The 24,896-nt window shown below is 44.6% G+C and overlaps 1 protein-coding gene and 1 pseudogene across 1 annotated transcript in view; one reads left to right on the forward strand and one right to left on the reverse strand.

Moving 5' to 3' along the window:
• Window positions 1-21,212, reverse strand: part of LOC141759010 (uncharacterized) — a 91,066-nt pseudogene extending 69,854 nt beyond the window's left edge.
• rbfox3a (RNA binding fox-1 homolog 3a) overlaps window positions 1-24,896 on the forward strand; it is a 417,847-nt gene that overhangs the window by 13,270 nt on the left and 379,681 nt on the right. The gene's annotated exons all lie outside the window — the stretch shown is intronic.

Here is a 24,896-nt window from a genome sequence, read left to right on the forward strand (position 1 = left end):
CTCCCCACATAATCAGCTGTGCTGCTCATCCCACAAATGCATGATCCTTACAAGTTGGACATCATTGTGAAGGTAAATAAACAGGCTTTCCAACGATGTAAAATACAATGACCATTAGCATTGTAACAACAGTGAAATAATCCACCAAACACAAGTTTACAAACTTTTTTTTCTGAGTTAACTAGGATGGGTTAAATGCAGAGAATAAATTCCACTATGTGCTGTGCTCTGTACAATACAACGTGTGACAATAAAAGCTGATTCACATTTTTTGGATGTATTAGCATCTTCACCTGCAGGCCTATGCTGTGCTGAAGGCGTGTCCATGGGTCAAGTCAAGTAAATTTTATTTGTATAGCCCAAAATCACAAATCTTACAATCTGTCCAGATCCGACCCCCTCTGTCCTTTACAGTACGACCCTCTCATCGGATGAGAAAAACCTTTTAACAGGGAAAAAAAGGAAGAAACCTCAGGAGGAGAAACAGAGGAGGGATCCCTCCTCCAGGACGGACAGACGTGCAATAGATGTGTGAACAGAGGAACAACATTTTGAAAATACAACATAGACAATCCATATGACAAAAAAATATACATATAATGTGAACATACACTGATCAGCCATAACATAAAGAGCACTGACAGGTGAAGTGAATAACATTGGTTATCTGGTTACCATGGCACCTGGCAGTGGGGGGGATATATTAGACAGCAAGTGAACATTTTGAACTTTGAACTTTGTGTTGGAAGCAGAATAAATGGGCCAGCGTAAGGATGTGAACGACTTTGACGAGGGCCAGATAGTGCTGGCTAGACGACTGGGTCAGAGCATCTCCAGAACTGCAGCTCTTGTGGGATGTTCCTGGTCTGCAGTGGTCAGGACCTACCAAAAGTGGTCCAAGGAAGGAGAACCGGTGAACCGGCGACAGGGTCAGACCCGAGGCTCATTGATGCACGTGGGGAGCGAAGGCTGGCCCGTGTTGTCTGATCCAATAGAAGAGCTACTGGAGCTCAAACTGATGAAAAAGTTAATGCTGGTTCTGATAGAAAGGTGTCAGAACACACAGTGAGGAGCAGTTTGTTGCGTATGGGCACCGTGCCCGTGCTGACCTAATGTTACGGCTGATCAGAAGATTTTAGTTTTTCGTTCACAGTTGCTTTGGTAATGTAAACTCATTATTCCCATGCCAATAAGCCCCTTTGGACTGAATTGAATTGTTAGAGAGGCTAAATCTCCTGGAGGACGGAGGTCCAGATCCATCATGTGGAATGAGGCACCGCCAGCCAGGAGAGGCAGAGAGAGGTCAGCCGATGGTCCAGCACAGAGAAGCCTGAGTTAAAGGAGAGGGGGGGGGGACACAGCAGCGCATGTGGGACATAAACAACAGAGGGTTATTGAGAGGCAGTGGCTTCAAGTTAACATTACTGAGTAAGTAGCAAGTGTGCTGGCGCCCATCTGTGCATGGGCGTGGCGTGACCGCCGTGACCAGAGACAGATCGCCAGATGCCTCTGTGGCGTCTCCTCTCCTCATCCCTCTGTGTGTGTGTGAGCGTAGACGTAGGCTACTTCAAAGTTTGCGGGCCTTCTCCCACTGAACGGCGGAGTTTTGAGGCTGATTGATCCGCGTTACGCTTCGCCTCTCCAGCAGCGCCTGGCTGCACGCCTGTGAGTAATGCATCTCCGGAAGACTCCGCTCAGCCCGTCAGCTTTATGTTGTTTATCATGTTTAACATGGTTATCATATTTAGCCTAGTGCTTTTGACCACATACATCTGCTGGCGCACTTTCACTTTGTGCACGAGCAGATCTGTTTACTCAGCAGAAAACCGCTCATTTCTCCAACTATCAATGTGCACGGTATAGATGTACCTGGCTTTTAAAGGGAATGGGAGATGACTCTCTGATTGGTTGGGGTTTGGGTTAGGGTTAGGTCTACCAAGCAAAAGTGGAGTTGGACACACCCTAAATGCACTTGTGTCATGTATTATAGACCATGCATTATAAACTGTTTCAATAGGGCCCTTGTTATTCTTTCTGATGTGGTAGAAATATGAACCCACAGTCACATCCTCACTGCACCTGAGGGTGTGTGTGTGTCCTCCTCCTTTACAATCTTGGTGCCGTATTACAACCACACTGTACACGCAAATGTGAGTACTGTCTGTATGTGTGTGTGTGTGTGTGTGTGTGTGTGAAGGCTACCCTGATTAGGCCTTTTCGTCTCCTCATCAGACATGTTGATAAGGCTTCGTTGGGACTCACTTAATCTTCATTAAAGATTGAAGTAAAGTTGGAGGAAAAACTTTGTGGTGGGAAGACAACAATTAAATTTTAAAGTGCGAGATAAGGCCCTATCTGTGACTTCCACCTTTCTGCTCAGCTCTGGTCCACTCAGGCTGTGTGAGAAGTTGTAGGCATCGTATGCTGTTAGCTGGTAGAGAGGGACAGTGGGAGGATGGGCTGAAATGGATGGCCTCTCATTTCTGGCTGCCCTGATAGCGGTGGGCAGCCCCCGAGCCATGCCAGCCAGGCCACTGCCAGCACCATTACCTTTTTAATTATGCCTCGTCCACCTCCCATGTGGAAGTCCCTGTGTTGCAGCACGAGAGGAAGAGTGCTTTAATAAATGTCAGGCCGGATCCTTATCGACGCCAGCGTGGTTCTGCTGCTTCATCACTTACACTGTAGCCTCAACTGTACTCTGCTGCAGTGTGTGCACAAAGCTAGTGTGTATGCACGTGCATGTGCATGTAGAGGCACACACGTTTTATTTCGACTCTGTGTGCTCTGCTCTCTCCCCGCTGTAGATACAAACGTCTATCGGCACTGATTTACTCATTTAGTTTAATTAAGATGACATACTATTATTTGTTATTTTATAGTGAAGGAACCGGGAGGGGTGGGGGCAAGGATACGTGCAACAGATAACGTGCATGTGTGTGTCATTGTTCTGTAGTTAAATCTTACACTTGTGTGCAGATATTATTACGGCAGGAGAGGTGAGTGTGTATAAACCTGCAACACCTAGAGCACTGCGCTCACAGAATGCAGGGTTACTTGAGGTTCCTAGAGTCTCCAAAAGTAGAATGGGAGCAAGAGCCTTCAGCTATCAAGCTCCTCTTCTCTGGAACCAGCTCCCAGTTTCAGTCCGGGAGGCAGACACCGTCTCTACATTTAAGAGTAGGCTAAAGACTTTCCTCTTTGATAACGCTTATACTTAAGCTGCTATAGGCATAGACTGCCGGGGGACTTCCTATGACACACTGTCATAAGGAACTTCCTATGACACACTGAGCTCCCCTCTCCTTATGTATATACTCATGTCCCATGTCCATGTTGTTACTAACTTCATTCCTTCCCGGGAGTCCTTGTGCCTCCTTGTCTCGCAGCTAACCGTGGAGCGGGGTCACACCTGGAGCGAGGTTATACCTGGAGCATGGGTACACTTGGAGCAGGGTTTCACCTGGATCTTGGTGGTCTCCGGTATTGTGGCTGCATCTGCTGCCGCGTCGGTGCCTGCTTGACACCAACTGCTACCATCCCTAATTAACTACGTCTGTACGAGGGACTACCAATGCTAACGAGGGATTTCCAACACCTAGTGACAATGTGGCAGCCTGGAGAATAACACTTCTCAATCACTGCCAAAGACATCAAGAGCTCCCAGCAAGCATGCTGATGCTGCAGGAACCAACGCACGGGCATCGATCGCAGGGACGTCCCACACCAATACACATGGACGTACTGAGGAGAGATGCTGGACAGTGCTGGCTTTCCGATAGTTGTATTATCACTCTTTCCATCCACCACTATTGGTTTTGTGTTATCAGTCCTACTTGTATTAGCTATTACAGCTGCTAGACTGCTATTGTGGCTGCTTCTCTATCTCTCTCTCTCTATCTATCTCTCTCTCTCTCTCTCTCACTCTCTCTATCTATCTGTCCCCCCAGCCGGTCTCGACAGATGGCCGCCCGCCCTGCGCCCGGTTCTGCTCCAGGTTTCTTCCCAGTAATCGGGGAGTTTTTCCTGGCCACAGTGCGCTTGGTGGATCCTGTTGGGTCTCTAAACTATGGTGTACGGTCATAGACCTGCTCTATATATAAAGCGTCTTGAGATAACTTCTGTTGTGATTTGACGCTATACAAAAATAAATTGATTTGATTTGATTTGATTTGATTTGAACACATTCAGCTGAAGCTGATTCACTCAAAAAGACAAAGCTGAAAATAAAAAAAGTTTAAACATTAAGGCTTAAGGGACTGTTTGTAAGAAACAGAAATGTCTTGTTAACAGCAACACCTGTGTCCGTTAAGTCAACTAAAGTCAGCGTCCTGTTGTTCGTGCTTGTGCTCGCTCTACACAGACATGAAGGAGCATCTCTCAAAACAGTGAGGTGACACACGTCAGCTAAAAGCACAATATCACTCTATATTTCAGCTGCTTGGCAGTAATGTTAGCTGACCAGATGAAGGTTTCTCCATGAATCAATGCTGATCCTAGTGTTGGCTTTTCCTGCCTCAGCCTCCCGACCGCGGCCGGAGATGATAACGTTTCTCTCTGCGGAGCCCCGTCACTTCACAAGACACGGGAAACCTCTGTTGGTCTGGAGGAGCTGCAGCAGTTATTTCTGCACAAACATCCACTGTACATTCACTAGATATTCTCAGAGCTAAATTAACTCTTCTGCAGTGTGGAGTGTGCGCGCATGCAATTGAGAGGTGGAGAGAGAGAGAGAGAAGGAGCACGGTGTGTGAGTGAAGGCAGGCAGAGGAGCAGAGTACAGCAGAGACTCCGGTCCTGGAGACCAAAGCTACGGTCTCCCCCGCGTCCTCCGACCGCGGCCAACACTGTTTAACAGACGGGCTTCACTAGATACAACCAAGAGGTTTTGGTGCTTCACTATAGTTTGTGTTGGAGTCTGAGTCTGAACAGCGTAGCCACACGCGAACGCGCATGGGACACCGACCTGCAATGATTTATACGTGTAAGAAGTTACAAACAGTCCCTTTAAACCAACACATTCTCACTCCCTTTTATTCCATTCTACTCGTCAAATACCGCCGTTTGGGTTAGGGTTAGAGACCGGCGCACAAAGGTACCGCTCTTGCGTTACTTTGTGCTCATTACGCTCATTACATGCATTGTGTCCTTTCAAAATAAACTTCCATTTTCACAGGAAGTTAGCTTTTTTTGGGGTTGACAATAACTTCACTGACTAGTGACTCGCGTTACTTTTAGTTTCCCACGGGACATGAAGAGCGGTCTCCTGGTTGAAAGTCTTGTGTTTGGGGGACCCACCCCCCCTGAACGTACTCTCACACTATTAATACTACGTCACTGCTCCTACCGTCGGATAACGCCGTGGATGGTTTACATCGGAGTTAGATGGAAGCCTGGTTCGTCACATACTGTTGCTAAAAGGTGCCGGTCTCTGATGCCGAGGAGCGCTGACCAAACGGCGGTATTCGATGAGTGAGAACGGGTATCTGTATGCTCTATATGCCTCTTTATGTCTTCAACCACATCTCTTTATATGCATAGGTTTGTCACAGCATCCATCACCAGCTCTGTCTGTCCCTCTCTGTGGAAGCCTACAGGGAGAATGTGCCTCTGTAGCATGGCTATACCCCCACTTCTTTAGTGTTGCACACGTCAGCGGGTGGTTTCAGCACAATTAAAGAACTGCTTAATAAATAATAGCCGTCCCCCCCTCTACCCCACCCATAACAAATCCATTACAATGGCAGACCATAGAGTTTCTCCTGTTTTTACTCAATAATTGATGAAGACAAATTCCTCCAGGCGCTAATTAGATCAACAGGAAATTAGTATTTATTGGAATACAGGCCTTTGGAAAAGGTCATATTGAAAATTTGCTCAACGTCTAGTCTTCCATGCAACACTTTCATGGTTATGCAAAGGGTTTTAATGGAAAGTCTATTGTCCAATACAGTCAACAGTGTTTGAACAGTGTGGAGGTGGAGAGGGGGGGTGGAGAGAGAGAAGGGGTGTTTTACAGCTCAAGCTACAGTGCAGGGAACAGTGAGCTCTGCTTCATGTGTGTTTTACAGTCGCTAAAGTGTGAACAAAGAGATGTTCAAAGTTACAATGCCAGCAGTTCAGCATAAAGTCTATCATCACAAGAGGCAAAGACTGGCCATGCCTAGATACACAATATACAGTATTTAAACAGTGGTGTGAACGTAAACCAAGGCAAGCACAACACCATCACAGAAGAACATGTAGGCCTACAGGAGACAGAAGAACAGCCAATCAAAGATCTCTCAGAGGAACGGTCAACACCTGTGTCATCATGTTCTCTGCAGGCAGCCATGTCTGTCTGAATTCAAATGCGATCTATGTGTGTGTATAGCAGTGGCTCCCAAACTTTTTTAAACCAAGGCACTGCTTCCTAAGATTTTGTTCTGTTAGCCCCCAAATAGATGATAAAGTTACCCCAAAAGGATCAATATTAGGCCCCCATTTTCTCAATATGACGGAGGTGAGTGCGGTAACAGAAGCTTGAAAGCAACAGCACAAGGAATGAAAGCAACTCTGACGATCTGGCAAGGAGTGAGTGGAAAAGGGATTGTTAAATATGGACAGGGCTGATGAGGAAAGAGGGGACAGATGAGCAGGTGTGCGGGGAAGGTCAGGTGACTGGGAATGGAGGGAAAGGGGTTACTGCAGGGCAGGAGGGAGTGGCTGGATGTGGAAGTGAGGTGACAGGGACAGGAGAAAAAGTCGGAGGTCATCTGTGGGTTTGAGGAAGTGGGACTGTGGCAGAGAAGCAGAATATGACAACACATATATCAAAAATATCTTCCAACTCAGCACTGTAATATCCATGTTTATGCTGACAACAGGGGCATTCAGTCACAAATCATTCACTCTCTGACCTCCCCCATTTCAATTTGAATTTCTGTTTCTTTTTTTTCCGTTCAATTTCTTTCTTGTCCATGTTAAAGGTAGAGTCGGTAATGCTGAGAAACTAGCCACAGTACACTAGATTTTATAAATGATCCAACCTATAAACCAGCCCAGTGATGTCAACTCTTCTCCAATGAAAGTAGCTAGCAGCACTAGCTGCTAACTAAGTCCAGAAGTCCCTCAATCGAGAGAGAAAGTCACCAAGTCATCAACACTGACAGTCCGTCCCTTCAGGCCTCCCTCCAAAGACACTCCCCCAACACTATCATTAGGTAGGTAGACAGGTAGGTAGGTAGGTAGACAGGTAGACAGTCCGTCCCTTCAGGCCTCCCTCCAAACACACTCCCCCAACACTATCATTAGGTAGACAGGTAGGTAGGTAGACCGGCAGGTAGACAGGTAGACAGTCCGTCAAATCAGGCCTCCAAAGACACTCCCCTAACATTATCATTAGGTAGGTAGACGGGTAGGTAGACAGTTAGACAGTCCGTCCCTTCAGGCTTCCAAAGACACTCCCCTAACATTATCATTAGGTAGGTAGACGGGTAGACAGTCCGTCCCTTCAGACCTCCAAAGACACTCCCCCAACATTATCATTAGGTAGCTAGACAGACAGGTACCTAGGTAGGTAGGTAGGTAGACAGATAGGTAGGTAGACAGTCCGTCCCTTCATGTCTCCCTCCAAAGACACTCCCCTAACACTATCATTAGGTAAGTAGACAGGTAGGTAGCCAGGTAGGTAGACAGTCCATACCTTCAGGCCTCCATCCAAAGACAATCCCCCAACAAAATAAACATGACAGTTTGGTTCTCTGATCATTGGAAAGCTAACACACAAGGTTACCACCAATTTCAACACCTCTAGGTGGGTAGAGGTGCTGAAATGCTTTATGGTCTATCTGACTCTAAATGGGACCATCATTTACTAAATGAACATCATGCTGAATTGAAGAAGACTTGCAACTAGCGATTGAGACCATAAACTCATGTTTACAATGTTTACTGAGGTAATAAATCAAGAGAGAAGTAGGCTCATTTTCTCATAGACTTCTATAGAACCAGAGGAGTCGCCCCCTGCTGGACATTAGAAAGAATGCAGTTTTAAGGCACTTCAGCTTTGGCTTCACTTCTCAGGACCGGATTCAGCCCACTGAATGGAGCTTATTGCTATTTAAATTGCTGAGATAGGTAAGCTGTAAAAGTTACTCAAACCGACTCGAAACTGGGCAACACTGGTTTCCAGTACTCTGCACCTTAATACTGAAATAATCTGCAGCACAAAGTGAATGTAAAGATACTGATATTCAGTGAATGTTTTAATCAGTGTGTGTGAGTGTGTGTGTGTGTGTGTGTGTGTGTGTGTGTGTGTGTGTGCAATTGTTCTGTGTAATTGACTTGTCTTGCTGTGGTGATGCATATATGCATTTTTTTCTCTAGTGTCTTGCAAAAGAGATTTTTATTTCAATGAGGCGTCCTCAGAAAATAAAGACTGACTGACTAGTACTGTTCTCCAGACCATGTCTGTGCCATGACAGTTCTCTGGGCATCTCCGGGTTTCATTTAAATACAGTAAAAACACACAGTGGAGTTCTTTTTAAGTACATGTTAGTCCATATTCGAAGTTAGCAGTTAGCTCAAATTCAGCCATTGTAAGCCCCAGTGCCGGGGGTTTGATCCCGTACCGCCCCGACTCCCAGATAAAGCAAACGTTCTGTTGCTGGTGTTACACAGGTTACACCCGGCGCTCCAGCAGCCCGCTGGGACTCCTGACGCCGGTGTTTGCACTCGTTGAATTCAAGTTGCTCCAACTGACTGCTAACTAAAGCTACTGGCGATATTGTTTCTAGATGGTCCTTGGTCCCTGGTGCCTGGTGTCTGGTGCCTGGTGCCTGGTGCCTGGTGCCTGGTGCCTGGTGCCTGGTGCCTGGTGCCTGGTGTCTGGTCCCCTGGTGTCTGGTGCCTGGTGCCTGGTGCCTGGTGTCTGGTGTCTGGTGTCTGGTGCCTGGTCCCTGGTGTCTGGTCCCCTGGTGTCTGGTCCCCTGGTGTCTGGTGTCTGGTCCCCTGGTGCCTGGTGTCTGGTGTCTGGTCCCCTGGTGTCTGGTCCCTGTTGTCTGGTCCCCTGGTGTCTGGTCCCTGGTCCCTGGTCCCTGGTCCCTGTTGTCTGGTCCCCTGGTGTCTGGTCCCTGGTCCCTGGTCCCTGGTCCCTGGTCCCTGGTCCCTGGTCCCTGGTCCCTGGTCCCTGGTCCAATTGAAGTCCTGCTTAGTAGTAGGCTTCTTGTTTGACTGTAGATGTGGATGGTATGGAGCCAGCAGAGGTCTCTGCAGCATGAGGACACAGCTTACACGTTGCACCTTGAAGTCACAGAGTTGAAGACCAAGGTCGAACCTCACACTATATCTCACATAGTAAATCATTTCAAGCTGTTAACATAAAAGGATCTGTGGTCATATTGTTAGTCTAGATGCACCTTGCAGAGTTCGTCTGGTGACATCTGCCCTTCAAGACTCATTGATTCATAACTACACCGTCCCTTTAACTGCCATCTCCCATTAAACACCCTCATCTTATATGTTCTGAAATATCCTTAAACTATGTGCTCTTCACATCTACTCTGCTAGGACTTGCATACTGTGTGTGTGTGTGTGTGTGTGTTTGCTTGCCTGCTTGTATGCTGCTGTGTACATACTTCAGATACTTCTGTATGCACTGCCAATAATGAAAGAGGTTTGGAGGTAGATTACATTTACTGATATGAAGCGTGTCTTGTTTCACTGTGTCAGTGATGTTGATAAACGGCCCTGAGAGGAGAGGACAGCTCAGATAGTAGTATTTAACACAGATATACATCACGTTTTTCACAGACATACTTTAGTTTGAAGATATATCAGTCCCATCGCACAGTGTCAGATCAAATCAACAGCGTGTTCTTGGATGTAGAAGCATGAACTCATTGTCTGTTCCTGTGTGGCAGACCACGAGTTCATCCAATGTTACATTACCTCCTGGTGTCAACAAGAGCAAAACATCCCTGTCTCTCACCTCATAACTTAACACGACATTGTAACTTAATGAAATGAGTAGGCTACATCAGTAACAACACGTTCTCGTCCCAGCTCGTCACATACGACCGTCCCATCACACCCCTCGGGGTCACTGTGGGTTCAGGCAACAAAACAACTTAGTGAGGTTTAGGAAAAGCTACGTGGTTGGGCTTAAAACTACTACATTTGTAAACTGAAAATGACACTGAACGTTACGAACACGGGACGTGAACAGCGATCTCCTGGATGAAAGCCTTGTGCTAGTTGGACCCATCCACCTCGGCTCCCGCACGCACCTTAGTGTGTCTTTTCGCTCTTTCAACTAAGTCACCACAGTCACTCCCAGCACACTTTCTCTGAGCGTTCACTGTTCTGCGGATGGGTTTACATTGTAGTGCGTCTCAATGAGAACGGGCTGTAAGTAAGTGATAGTTTAAGTGCAACAAGGAACTGTTGCTTTGTGCTGGGATGCTATTGACAAGTACTGTATACAGTATATGCATTGTATACATGTAATATGATTATTATTGGCACACAATTTCTTTAAAGTGGCTATAATCCATACTATTTATTTATTTATTCATTATTATTAGGGCCCGAGCACCGACAACGTCGGGCCAGCGAAGGCTCTATTGAAACTGTAGTGTTTATTATTATTCTTAAAATGAATCGCCTTTTTGAGGCCTTTGCTATGCCCCAAAAGTTGTTAAACTTGGCACACTTATCAGACGCGGTGAAAAATTTGATATTTTCTGGGTCTCGGGCTTGGCTGTTGCAAAATGTCTCGCTAGCGCCCCCTAGAAAATTGGAAAAATTGAGCCCCTCGCTCCAGTTTCACCTACAAGTATGAAATTTGGCAGACAGATGTAACAATTGAAGACGCACAAAAAAGCCTCTTCGAGGTATTCCCAGAACTCAACAGGAAGTCAGACATTTTTAATTTAATATGCTCCTACCTCCTACAGATTTAATCAGATCGACTTGAAATTTGGTCAGAACCATCTTAAGACCTTAAGGATGAAAAGTTATTCAAATGGTGAGTTTTCACTGAACGACCTGACCGTGTCGTGGCGACCATTTTGAGACATTCGCCATGAAACAGGAAGTTGTTGTAACTCAACTGTACATAGTCCGTTCTGCCCCAAATTTGTCAGGCATGAGTCATGACCCCCAGTCCTGAGGACATTTACATGTCAATATAGACTCATAGCCCCGCCTCAAGACATTACCCATGCCCACTTTCATAACTCGTGAACCGTTTGTTGTACAGTCTTGTGGCAGGCGTCGTTGCACTCAGCAGAGTTCCGGTTTCATTGTGCCTGGCCGCGTCAATCGGCGACCCGCCAGTACCCCCGACGCGCTGGAAGGTGCGAGGGCCCGTTCATCACTGCACGCAGCTTTATTTATTATTATCAATGTGGAGAAAAAATATATAATAACATATTTTAGGCTAGGGAATGGTTTTTACATTACATCGCTTGTACCACTGATATAATTTGCCTCAGAATAGATTGTTTTGAGTGTGTGCATGTATATGAGTAGGGTCAGGGGGGGAGAAAAAGTAAAGGCAGAGCCTGGAGCACATTTGACAATGCCTAGGAGCTAGCAGTTCTAACTCAACAAAAGTGAGGGGTCACGGACACCAACCTCATTATTCTGGGGGGTCATGACTCAAAAAAGGTAGACAACCACTGCTCTAGTTCTCCACAGCTCTATGGAGCTTTTTGATTGGTTGGTTTTCCAGCTCACACCGTACCTGTTCAGGTTCACTCTCACTGCTCTCATAGCGTTGCAGCAGGCAGCTGTTTACAGTGAAGAATCTGCTATACTCTACTTGCTCAGCACCAATCAGCTAACTGGACATAGTGGAGCATTTAGCAGCTAAGGAACCAGCTATTTTTCTCAGTTGGAGGAGACCAAACCAGAACAAGGAGTTCAGAAACCCAGAGCGGTGAGCCAGGGCCTTTTTCTGTGGGTTTCCTCTGGGTGTTCTAGTTTCCTCCCACATATACTGACTAACAGATGTAGACTGTGGGTCAGCCTGCCATTGGCCGCATATATCCCACGTCATTCTCCTCCCCTTCTGCTATCTGCGCTATCTATTTAGCAAGAGCACCGTAGCTGCATCCTGTGCCAAGACGATTGTGATTGGTTTAAAGAAATTCAAACAAGCCAGAGCATTTTTCCCCCTGTACCACAAACCTTTCTATAGCGCTGTCACACTCTGAGCTGCAGCAGCAACACAAAGATCACATTTCATTTCCAACCTTGAAAAATCCCCGATTGATCGTCTAACCCAGGGGTCAGCAACCTTTACTGTCAAAGGAGCCATTTTTGGCCAAAAAATAAATAAAAAATCTGTCTGGAGCCACAAATGTATTTGAGACTCATAATGAAGGTAACACAGCCTTAAGTCTAATGCAGAGATGACCCAGGTGCCAACGAGAGGCAGGGCATTGAAGAACCGTCTTGAGGAGATTTGTCTGGAAGCTCTTCTCAGCAGGAGCTTCTAGTGTGTTTGTTCTGGAAATGTCTTTCAATTACTTTTTTTGTTGTTTGCTAATTTCTCGCCGCAGAAAGCAAACTAATCTGTCCATGCACTATTAAATTCTCCATTTTCCTCAGGGAATTTTCTTTTCTTTTTTTGAATTTGGAAAACTACTGTAGCTAGGGACACTCAAGACTAGTCAACACTATTGAGGATTGGCACAATTAGAGGATAAGTGCTGGGCCGTGGACGTACGTAGGCTGTGACACACAGTTTAGTTGACTGAAATGTTAAAACTTACAAAGCCACAGGGCGTCAGTGGAGACGGGCTAAACCCCTGGTCTAACTCATAACAATGACCCATCAAATTAGCTTCAGCTGAACTTGATATCTTTGCACAGACCGAGGACAGTGGACATGTCCCCCATTACTGACACTGGAGTCACATAAGGAAATCTCTTTGCAGCTTGTATGGACAGTAAGAATTATTGCAGTGACCAATATCTCTTTCAGTGTATCACCGGCTGTGAACGCTGGTCTGAAGTCAGTACATCAGAGAGCCATGCTCACACTGAATGACAGTAAGTGTCTGTTGTGTTAATAATGCTAAGTTAAACATATACACACAGGTGTGCATTCAGTCCTGCTTTGTGTAGCCTGATGAAGGAAGACAGGACTGATAGAATGTTTCTACCACAGATGGTCTTCCTCAGGTCAAAGTGAAGAAGTGAACACACCTGTATTTAATAGATAATTAATGATGAAACGTCACAGCACCATCTCCTGATCCACCTAAGTGAGTCATCTGATACCAGACACTTTCAGATCTACCAAATCATGATATAATATAGGAGACAACAAGCAAAGAATAACATTTAAATAAATCTTTACTTATTAGAGTGGCCAATAATATTAATATAATATGTTGTGATCACACTTGAGAGATGTAGACTGTGAATATTGAATATTGCCTGGTGTATTTATGATAGGTTGGATGATGATCATATACATATTAAATATAGACTTGAGGGGAAGAAACTGTCGTGTGAAGGTGTTTTTTAGTATTATTTCATTTCTTAAGTTACTCACTACTCAAATAGCTTTTTCGGTAAATACTTTTGTAATCTTACTCAAGTAGTTGTTTTGATGACTAGTTTTACTTCTACTTGAGTCATTTATTTTGCAAAGTAACAGTACTTTTACTTGAGTACAGTTTTGGGCTACTCGACCCAGCAGTGAGATCAACAGAGGAGGGATCCCTCGTGGGATGGACAGAGTCAGAGGGGTCAGGATACATTCAGTACACATTTATTTTGTATACTGATACACATTTATGTACGCATTTATGGACCACCACCAACCCATCCGCTCCTTTGCGCGCATGCACACACACACACACACACACACACACACATGAACCTTGAATGTCTGTACCAAATTTGAAGCTTCATCAATGACTCTCAGTCCTACTCTGACAATGTTTAATTCTAATATAACTTCAAGCGTGATTTCTACAAGACACACTGAGATTGTGATATTCTTGATCAATCAGCCCGGTCTCATTCCCAAGGCGTCAGATGGCCTACCGCCTGTTTGTCAGAGCCCTCAGCGTCTGATACAGACACACAAAGCAACCTTGAGCATCTGTATGAGACGCACTCGGCTTTCAACTTACTCCAGTGTAAACCAATCCACATCATTATTAGACGGTCAAAGCATTAGCAACTGCTCTAGATGGGGACGTAGTATAAACAGCCACTAAGTCCATGCAGGTATAGGAGACAGACGGGTCAAACAATCATCATATCCATACAGGTACATACATGAAACTTGACCTCTGCATTTAGCCCATCCTTAGCAGCAGTGGGCTGCTCTGAAGCACCCGGAGAGCAACTTTGGGTTCAGTGTCTCGCTCAAGGACAGTTGGACATTCAGACAGTAGGAGGAGGGGATCGAACTACCATCACTGCGGTTGATGACCACTCTACCCACTGAGCTACAGCCGCCCCAAAACACAGGAGACCGCATGTCCTGTGTGAAACAAATGTTAATGTTGACTTATTTTACTTTACGTAAGTACATTATCTAATGTACTTAACTTATGTTACGTAGCCCACATAACTAGTCTATGTAATACATACTTATTTTAACCTAAAACACGGTCTTTTACTGAACCTGACCAAGTAGTGGCTAGTAGTCCGTATGTGACGAGTTGGGAATGAGAACGAGTTGGATAAATATAGGCACAGATCACAAACTGATCATATACATGTTCTTGCTTTAGCATAATAGTCATTAGAATTCAAATGACAAGAACATTTCTTTTTTTATGGTTTGATTTCCAGGGGGCCTGTTATTGACCAGAACCCTCAATAAACTGGCTGGGCTGGGCAGTAAGAACAAAGTCAGATCATAGAATACTGAAAATTAGGATGAAAGACTCTTCTCAACAAAACGACTTTAAAAGAGGGAGATCCTGAAAGACTGCGTCTGGCTTTTCCCCAAATCTTTAACACTTACTCCATTAAATTTGAGATGGTCTATGTAACATTCTGCTGAATTATTAGATGTAGGTCATCAAACTTAGAAACAACATGTGCACCAAATGTTTCTCTTTTTTTGCCTTTTAAATGTTTTCTGAGATGATTAAAACTGCTAGATCAAATTTGAATTCAGGCTATGATATGACGAGTGCATCACATTGTCATATCCAGCCAATACCCATGGGAAAGGTGGGTGGGGGGGTGGAAGAAAGAAAGAAAGAAAGAAAGAAAGAAAGAAAGAAAGAAAGAAAGAAAGAAAGAAAGAAAGAGAGAAAGAATACTGATCTGAAAGTAAGGTGTCCCCCACCCCTGCTGCTGTGATATAGTGAAGATAAAACATGATGAATCTGTGTGATTGGACAAGAGAGGCCAATGACTGAACAAGGCTTTGATGGGCTTATTATTCTAACGTTGATTTATAGTGATTGACCTGTAAGTGGAGCAGGTCATAATTAATGGAGAGGGGAAAAGGCCAACTCGCTCTCTCCCTCTCTCTCTCTCTCTCCCCACTGTCCTCTGCTCCTTCCTTCCTCTCTCCACAACAACCAGAGTGATCACATTTGAAGCTTTTGGACTTGGAAAATCCACATTTTTTTCATATTGAAAGAAGCTCTTTCCCTAACCCAATACACACTGTTTGCTCTACTAAAGTGTTGAGCCCTGATGTCATGAACTTCAACACAGTTTAACAGAACTGTATTTGAGGTCACTCAGTTCACCACTGATATCCATCAGCCTCGAGACAGACACACTGTGTTCACCTCCAGCTACTGACAGGAGTCTCCACCATCTTTAAATATCAACATCAATGTGCCTCCCACAATGTCAAATTAGCATTTTGTCGCAAAGTGACTCATTTAAAGCTGGGGTTGGTGATCTTCTTCAAAAACATATCTGTTATATTTGTTGAAATTCAAATTACATCCCAATAGCAATCAATACATCAAATCTTGTCTCTGTGGCTGTCGTAGGACGCTCCAATCATTTAATTCGCCTAAAATCGGGCTACCTGCCATACCTGTCTACCTACCAGTCTACCTGTCTACCTACCTACCAGTCTACCTACCTACCTACCTACCAGTCTACCTGTCTACATACCTACCTACCTACCAGTCTACCAGTCTACCTACCTACAAGTCTACCTACCTACCAGTCTACTTGTCTACCGCCCTACCTACCTACCTACCAGTCTACCTACCTACCTACCAGTCTACCTGTCTACCTACCTACCAGTCTACCTACCTACTAGTCTACCTGTCTACCTACTTACCTACATTTCTACCTACCTACCTACCAGTCTACCTACCTACCTGCTTGTCTACCTACCTACCTACTAGTCTACCTACCTACCAGTCTACCTACCTACCAGTCTACCTACCTACCTGCTTGTCTACCTACCTACCTACTAGTCTACCTACCTACCAGTCTACCTACCTACCTGCTTGTCTACCTACCTACCTACTAGTCTACCTACCTACCTACCAGTCTACCTACCTAATTGTCTACCTACTTACCTACCTACCTGTGTGTACTCTGCCTGTGCAGTCTATCTCCAGCTGCTAGCTTGACAGCTGTGAGTACTAACAGCAGCCATGTTGGTTGTTTACCTTCATAATGATAATGTTGGGGGAGTGTCTTTGGAGGGAGGCCTGAAGGGACGGACTGTCTAGCCAGTTCTCATTCCTTGGGCGTCAAATCCTGAGGCTTTTTCATGGCTGTCGGCGTGTGATACCACCACACAAGGCACCCTTTAGTACCAGTATGAGAGACACTGGGCTTTCCATTACCCAGCAAACATTTCAATGTTGAAAAGAAGTTGAAATGAGGTCTAAACCTAGTCATTGTTAGGGGGGTTGAAATATATAGCCAAAATGTAAGTTAAACCAACATCAGGTCGCAACGTCGACGTCTTCTCAACGTGCAATCTTCAACGTTTAGAAATTATTCAATTTATATATCCTAACATGTTTTGTGAATAACTGTCTTGCAAGAATTTCACCACGTATGTTGACATGAGGGCTAAGCCCAACCACTCAATATTCAGATGATCCTTTTCATGTAAAATAATAATCAATGACATATTACATATATATATATTTATTATAATATACAGGCAACTTTATATGAATTATTCAAAAAGACCATAGAAAGTCCAAAAGTCCAGTGTAACCGTGCTCAGTCAAACTTCAGTGTAACTGCTGGTTCCAGCAGCCCCTCAACTCCCGTTGTGTTTTTCATCCATTTATTATCTGAGTAGGAACAGAATATATAACGTTACTGGTCAGTCAATACAATTGGCTGGCTACAGGCAGCTCATACACAGACATACACTACAGCAGAACAGCAGTTTATTTTAGCACAGAGGCTAGCTAGCTCGCTAACTTAGAGAATGCATTATATCATTATTTGTACATTTTAGCACCTAAAAAGTACAGTAACCCACTTGTAACTCTTCTCATTAACATTTCCATACATCACAGTGCACATTATTACCGATGAATGTGTTAAGAAGCTTTCGTGTGCTGTGTGAGCTGCTTGAGTTGACCGCGACTTATGGGACTGAGCTTTCTTCGAATCATGCAGGCAGTCGTCAAAAGTAACTGTTTGACTCACCGGCCAAGGGGACTGGTAGATGAAAAATTCCACCGGCCAAACATATTTTTTACATTGTTTCAGTACATTTCATTGAGATAATTAAGTATTATGTTGAATACAAACATAGAGAAGAGACCAGAGCAATTTGAAGTACAATCATTTAAGTATATTGACGGTTTATCAATTCAAGCCTGGATACTAGGCTTGGGCAGTATCACAGTCCTGCACAGAGCTAACAGCTAACATTAACTACCTTTGCAATGTAGCATTATCAGGGAATGGCTCAGGCCTCGCCGCCTCAGCTGTTCAGGCTGGACCCACTAAGATGCAGCGGCCCGATATGCTGCTGCGCTCCGCTCACCCGGGATTGGATCCCAGTATGGGCGATGGACCACTGCACAGGCTGCACAAGGCAGGGAGGATGTTCCCACTGTAAGGTACTCTCGTTGGACTGACAGGCTTCTAGTGAAACATTACGCACTCACAAATCAAGCCAACAGAGGAGGGATCCCTCTTCCAGGACGGACATATGTGCAATAGATGTTGTGTGTACAGAGTAACAACATAATGGCAATACAACATAGACAATCCATACGACAAAATGGGGGGCGAGGGGGGGGTTGAATTATACATTGAAACTGAGATTGACCTGACAGCCGAATAATAAATGAATAACTAGCTAATTAATTAAAAATTAGGGCAAAAAGATGGGTTTTGAGGTCAGATTTAAAGACCTCCACAGAGTCAGACTGTCTGATGTCTACAGGGAGGTTATTCCAGAGGAAAGGGTTTCGATAAGAAAAAGCCCTTTGGCCTGCTGACTTCTTTTTCACTCTGGGGACAGACAGGAGCCCTGTATTCTGAAAGCAGAGAGTCCTGGTTGGAGTATAAGGTTAAAGGAGATCAGACAAGTAGGAAGGGGCGTACCCATTTACAATTTTATAGGTCATCAGAAGTACCTTAAAGTCTGATCTGACATGGATCGGGAGCCAGTGTAATTAAGCTAAAACTGGTGTAATATGGTCAAATTATCTAGTTTTAGTTAAGATTCTTGCTGCAGCGTTCTGAACCATTGGAAGGCTTCTGGTACTAGAACGAGGCAGACCTGATAACATTACAGTAATCCAGTCTGGATGATACAAAGGCGTGGAGTAGAATCTCTTCATCAGCCATGGATAAAGAAGACCTGATTTTAGCGATGTTGCGTAGGTGAAAGAAAGCGATCTTGATGATGTCTTTAATATGCTGATCAAAAGAAAGAGTTGAATCGAACATGACGCCAAGATTCTTAACTGTTGAACTCTGGGATATCACACAGTTATCTAGAGTTACTGTTACCTGATCAAACTGATGTCTATGTTGAGCAGGGCCAATGACCAGCATCTCAGTTTTATCTGAATTTAGGAGCAAGAAATTACTTGACATCCAGTTTTTCACCGCAGACAGGCAGGCCTCTCATTTAATAATTCAGGATCGATCCTCCGCCTGTATAGGCACATACAGTTGTGTGTCATCAGCGTAACAGTGGAAATGAATTCCATGACTACGTATAATTTGTCCAAGATGTGCGATGTATTGGGAGAAGAGCAGAGGGCCAAGAACAGAGCCCTGTGGTACGCCATATTTCACCTCAGACAATATTGATGTTAAAAGAGACACGCTAGGTTCTTTTAATAATACTTTCAGATAAATAAGATTGTAACCATGCGAAAGCCAGCCCAGAGATGCCAAAAGTGTTCTCCAATCGGTCAAGAAGTATACGATGATCGGTTGTTTCAAGAGCTGCACTGAGATCCAGTAGTAAAAGTACCAATGTGGAAACTGAATCTATATTTAGGAGCAGATCATTTCAAACTCTATGTTGAAAGAAAGGCCTGGTAGTAGCAGTACAGCAGCAGCAGCAGAAATAATACCAGTGTGGACACCCCACGCGAAGGACACGCAGCCATTCAGGAGGCTTAACAAATGTACTTACAAAACCATGATCTTTTGTTGCCAACTTAAACAAGTTGATTTGTTTCAGTCCACAATGTTAACATGTTTAAAACTGCAACCGTTTCATTTTCACTTTCACAGCGTGTGGGTCGGTGCAGTTTGCCCATCTTGCCCCATCTGAAGCATCGGAATGACAACTGATAATGGCCATTTAATGGGCTGATAACATTTGAAACAGGTGGGATAACAGGGAGGAGACTCAAAGCTGAACAATGTAGGCAGAATATTCATAACAGAGTTTCTTGAGTGAAATGAAATTTTGGATATAAATATGTAAGTTCCTAGCTGGAGCTATCTCTCCTCTTCTGTGTCTCTCCGTCTCTTCATCGTTCCTCCTTGTTGGATTGCTTCTGTTTTGCTGTGTTCCACTGACACAGTTCTGCCCTCCTGCTGGGAGATCAGCAGATTACTTCTCCCAGTGAGTCAGTGAATGGGAATGAGCTGGGCCCAATCTCTCCCTCTTCTTATTATTTGTCCCCCATTCTCTCTGTCCCTCGTTCCTTTACTCCTTCGCTCCCCCATTCATTTCCCTCCTCCTGCCCCTTTCTTATATTCCATCACGGCTTCATCCTCCCCTCTCTCATTTCCTAAAGCAGGCACCGGGGTAGCCCACATCCCCTCCTCCTCCTCCCATCACACCTCCCCTCCAGGTGGAGGATAGAGTGATTAGGACAGGGACAGCGGAGGAGGTTTGGGACAGAGATAGAGAGAGAGAGAGAGATAGAGAGAGAGAGAGAGAGAGAGAGAGAGAGAGAGAGAGAGAGAGAGAGAGAGAGAGAGAGAGAGAGAGAGAGAGAGATGAGTGGAGCTCTGTTTGTCTCTTTGGTTTGGATGTTGTAGCAGTGAGAGCAGATGGAGACAATGGGAGAGGAGGGGGATTCAACACTGGATGAATCTGCATTTTACCTCTTTTCGTCTCTTTTGTCTTCTCACCTCTCCTGTTTTTCCTCTTCTAGCTTACATTCTTTTCTCCTTTCTTTTCCTATCCTCTTTTTTAACTTCTGCCATGCCCCTTCCCTCCTCTCTTTTTCTTTATCGTTTCACCTCCACACTTCCCTTGTTTAACTTATTTGAATTTACTGTACCTCATCTCTCCTCTTGCTTCTTTCCCTCTCTGTCACTCCTCTCCCGCTCTCCTGTCTTTCCCTTTTGTGTCATCTCTTTCTCTCTATCTTTTCACCACATCTCTTTTCATCTGCCTTTGCCCCCACTTTTCCTGTTCTCTCCTTTTTTACATATTCTTGTTTCTCCTCTTCTTGAGTGACTTCTCCTCTCTTCATTCCCTTTTTTCACCCAGACCTTCTTTCCTCTCTCTTTCCAGACGTCCCATCTCTTCTACTTTCCTTTCTCATTTCTTTCCTCCTTTCTCCTCCTCCTATTTTTATTTCAACACTTCCACACAACCATCAGCTTCATCCCTCTCTCCTTCCCTTTGTGACTGTGTCAGTGTCGGTGTCTGTCGGCCTCCCCGTGGTGGTGACAGTGTGACAGCTGCGTGCCGGCCCGATCACGCCCGTCCTTTGATCACTCTCCCAACTCACCATTGTGGCTAATGAGGGGAGCAGGAGAGCTCCGGGGCTCGCACACTGCAGCTTCCACACCGCCCTCTTTACCTCCATCACCCATTCCCTCACCTCCTCTTCTCTCTCTCTCTCTCTCTCCCCGTATCCTCACTCTTCTTCTTCTTCTTCTTCTTCTTCTTCGTCTTATTCTTGTTTTTCGTGACCTTTTTCATGTAAAACAAACCTGAAAGTCTGAAGCCAGACTAGGAGACCCTGAAGCTCACAGTACAATAAGTGTTAAACAGAATAAACAGACAATTGTATTTAATATTTGTCCTGATAGTTTAATTGCAACAGCATGATTGTGCTCAGTTAATTGTAATTTGCTTGTTGAAATGATGACATTATGATATGATGATATTTTGTCCTGAGGATGACTGCAGAGGTGAGGAATTCTCCAAATATGTCTACTATTACTATCTACTACTGTCTATGACCTCTGATCCATGTGTGGAAATGATATGAATATTTTGACTGCCAAATTAGACACATTGATGGGGGGGTCACCAAAAACATTATATGTGGACCATGATATTATTATTATTATTATTACTCATATCTTTCCTTGTCAAGTTCAGGGACACGTTTTCACCTGACAGTGGTGCTACAGGAAAGAGCAGAGAGACATAATCTGTTCATTCTGATCCTCTGAGGACCACAAATAGGTGAACCAGTGGTTCCCAACCGGCGGACAGGACACCCACAAGATTTACCAACATGAATCTGAGAACTTACAACATGATATCTGGGGTAGGAGATGAAAAAAACAAAGTTGTAATACACATAATTATGTTCATTTTTCAGACTTAACGTTACTTTTGTTTTGTTTTTTTCCTTCATGAAATACCGTCTAGTTTGATCTATTTAGGCCTCAATAAGAAAATACAGAAACAGTTTGAGAACAGAATATGATCTTCAGTTGAACTGAAGTCATACATGCAACCTGCGAGTGATCACAACATGGCTTTTATTATGGGGTCACATGCGAGGTTGGAAACCACTGACTTAAACCGTATCTACATGTTGTGGATGTCTGGGCTGTAGTAGCTGACATACAGTAAATCGCTTACTGGTCAACTGACGGACATTCATGGGAATACAATACATGAAAATCTGTCTCCACAGAATTGTATTAAAAGGACTCTATGTAAGAATCAGAAATGTCTTGTTAACAGCTTCACCTGTAGCCATTAAGTCAACGAAAGTCAGCGTCCTGTTGTTCGTGCTTGTGCTCGCTCTACATAGACATGAACGAGCATCACTCAACACAGTGAGGAGACACACGTCAGCTAAAAGCACAATATCACTCTATATTTCAGCTGCTTGGCAGTAATGTTAGCTGACCAGACAAAGGTCTCTCCATGAATCAATGCTGATCCTAGTGTTGGCTTTTCCTGCCTCAGCCTCCCGACCGCGGCCGGAGGGAACAGGGGAGACACCGGAGTTTTGGTCGGAGACGATAACATTCTCTCTGCGGAGCCCCGTCACTTCACAAGACACGGGAAACCTCTGTTGGTCTGGAGGAGCTGCAGCAGTTATTTCTACACAAACGTCCACTGTACATTCACTAGATATTCTCAGAGCTAAACTAACTCTTCTGCAGTGTGGAGTGAGCAGCATGCAATTGAGAGGTGGAGAGAGAGAGAGAGAGAGAGAAGGAGTGCGGTGTGTGAGTGAAGGCAGGCAGAGGAGCAGAGGAGCAGAGTACAGCAGAGACTCCGGTCCTGGAGACCAAAGCTACGGTCTCTCCCGCGTCCTCTGACCGCGGCCAACACTGTTTAACAGACGGGCTTCACTAGATACAACCAAGAGGTTTTGGTGCTTCACTGGAGTTTGTGTTGGAGTCTGAGTCTGAACAGCGGAGACACACGTGAGCACGCATGGGACACCGACCCACAATGATTTATACGTGTAAGAAGTTACAAACAGTCCCTTTAATGTTAGTGTGATACACTTCTATATAATAAACATCTACACTATCATGGGACATGTAAACTAAACAATCACAGTTGTATCAACTAGCTTCATTATAAATGTAAACTTCATCACATCCATGTTTTCAGGTAGAAAATGCTAAATTACTAAAGTTGTAACTATTGCCCATTATATTTGAAAAGAGACACTGGTCTGCTTCCCATTTAAAAGAGATAGAATGCATCTTTGAACCTTATTCAGACCCATGGCATCTCCACAAAGCATTTGCACTCCGATGAACTCCAGCAGTCAAAAGACGTGTAATTCCACTGGTGAATATGTGAACGAGCAGGCTGCTGCAGAAGAACTCAGCACTCCATGTCTGGCTTTATGCCGACTGCCTGTTTGCCCTCAAACACCATCAATCTGTTGATTCAGTTACCGGCATTTGCTTTTGTATATTGAAGCCGTCTGCATGTGGGGAAACAATAGAAAAGAGACATTTACAGACTGGGCCCGTAATGCTTATCGATTCCTATCACTGTTTCTGTCTGCAGCTTTTCTCTTCCACGTCCCTCCTTTGCTTGTTCTTATAATTTCTTGTAATTTCTCTTTTCCTTTGTTTTTTTGTTCACCACCTGTCCTCCCTCCGTCTCCCTTCCTTCCCATCTCGCCCTGTTGGTCCCCTGTGTTTTGTGATCCCTATCACCCTGTTCTCCTCCTCCCTGGTGGCGGCATCGCTGGGCTGGAGAAATGAATTCCCCCTCTTGTTCAAATGCAGGTATGGAAAAAAAAATATATGGGGAGAGCAGAGAGGGAGAGAGAGATGGTGTTAATATTGATCTTGGTTAATTAGATTCCTATTGGAGTCCCGTGGGGGATTGGAGTGGCGAGGCTCGCTGTTTGAGTCCAGGCGGAGGAAACGGAGCTCGAATTAGAAGGAATTCCATTTTAAACAGCAGCTTGAAGAAATCAGTGCTTCTCATATTTTATATATTCAAATCACTCCTTTCAATCTGATCCTTCTCTCTGTGTTTAATTACACATCCCTTTGTCTTTTGTTGCTGTCCTTTTTCAGGCTTGGCAGCATTTATGTTTTCTAACTTCATTTGCATTTTTTTCTGTGACAGTGTGTGTGTGTGTGTGTGTGTGTGTGTGTGTGTGTGTGTGTGTGTGCATTGGGACTGCCCCCTATCCAATCATAGCCAGCATGAGTAGATGTGGTTCAGTGCTCCCATGAACATGTATGATTACTGTGAAACATGTGTAACCCACAGGATGTGGGTGTTAGCAGGCAGAGCGTTGCTCCACATGGCTGTGTATGCTCAGAGATTAGGCCTTCCACTTCCCCCACTTCTTTATCATTCTTACATTCTCTGAAACAGCCACTGTTCATACAGACGGGATTCACAGGGATCAGCAGCGTATCGTCACAGTAACGGAGAGAACTGTGCTTCCTAATTAAAGACAATGTATTCTGTGAAAAGGCTCAGCACCTCTACAGCCAACACCCCTAATGTGCCGTGTCAAGTATTACAAAGCACGCTGTTGTGTTAGCTCAGTTGTATATTGTACTTTATTACGTGGCTGTATACTCTATTCTGATTGGTCAATCACGGCGTTCTGTGGTCTGTAATTTATGTATAGCAGACCTTTGCTTTGTATAACAGACCGTTGCTATGTATAACATACCGTTGCTATGTATAACAGACCGTTGCTATGTTTAGCAGACCGTTGCTATGTATAGCAGACCGCTGCTATGTATAGCAGACCGCTGCTATGTATAGCATACCGCTGCTATGTATAGCAGACCGCTGCTATGTATAG

Source organism: Sebastes fasciatus, chromosome 20 (genome assembly GCF_043250625.1).
Source record: "Sebastes fasciatus isolate fSebFas1 chromosome 20, fSebFas1.pri, whole genome shotgun sequence".
Classification (NCBI taxonomy): Eukaryota; Metazoa; Chordata; class Actinopteri; order Perciformes; family Sebastidae; genus Sebastes; species Sebastes fasciatus.